The sequence below is a fragment of the Chiloscyllium plagiosum genome, unplaced genomic scaffold (assembly GCF_004010195.1).
Source record: "Chiloscyllium plagiosum isolate BGI_BamShark_2017 unplaced genomic scaffold, ASM401019v2 scaf_3237, whole genome shotgun sequence".
Classification (NCBI taxonomy): domain Eukaryota; kingdom Metazoa; phylum Chordata; class Chondrichthyes; order Orectolobiformes; family Hemiscylliidae; genus Chiloscyllium; species Chiloscyllium plagiosum.
In genome coordinates, this window is record NW_025211311.1 from 1 (window position 1) to 1,124 (window position 1,124).

Sequence of the window (1,124 nt, forward strand, 5' to 3'; positions counted from 1 at the left end):
CTGCATTGTTCTTTGCTCTTTATCATCCACATTTTCAATGCTAATAGATAAGCAACTCTATACTTAAGAAGAATCCCAAAACGATGTCGACCACAGAGTAACTGGCTAAAAAAACACTTCAGACATTACAGAGCTTTCCATAGAGACATTCCTCGCCATCTATAATCACATATTAAACTAGTCCCACTTGCCTCTACTTGACCTGTACACCTCCCAACATTTCTTATTCATGTCCTCATCTAAATATCCTTTAAATGTTGTAACCGTACTCGCATCCATCACTTCCTCTGGAAGTTCATTTCTCACAGAAACCACTTTCTGTGTTAAAACGTCAGTCCTCATGTCTTTGTAAAATATTCCCCCTCTCATCATAAAAATATACCCTGTGGTCTTGAAATCTCCCATGCTAGGACAAAGGCACTTACCACTTACCTTATCTATACCCCTCAAGATTGATAACCCTTCATAAGGTCACTCCTCAACCTCTGATGTTCCATAGAACAAATTGCCAGCCCATCCATCCCTTTTCTTACAATTTAAACTCTTCAGTCCTTGTAAATCTCTCCTGAACCCTCTCCAGCTTAATAACATCCTTCTTGTACAAAGATGATTGTAAATTATAGATTGTAAACAAGAGCAGGGTCAGAGGCTAAGAATATTGCGAGGAATAACACACCTAATGACTCCCCAATGCCTGTCCACTATCTACAAGACGCAAGTCAGAAGTGTGTTAGAATATTTCCCACTTGTTTCGATGGATGCGACCCTAAAAACACTGAAACATCTTGACACCATCCAGGATAAACAACCTACTTGATGAGCACCACATGCACAAGGATCCAATCCTTCCACCAACAATGTTCAGTGTCAGCAGTGTGCACGACAAGAGGGGCTGCAGAAATTCACCAAAGAACCTCAGATAACACATTCCAAATCCAAAACGTCTCCAATGCAAAAAGGATAAGGGTGGCAGATACACGGGAACACCACCATCTTTAAGTTCGTCTCCGACCCACTCACCATCCTGACTTGGAAATATATTGCTTATTGCTGGGTCAAACTCCTGAAATTCCTCCCTTATGGCATTGTGGGTCCAACTATAGCGAAGGGACTGCTGTGATTAT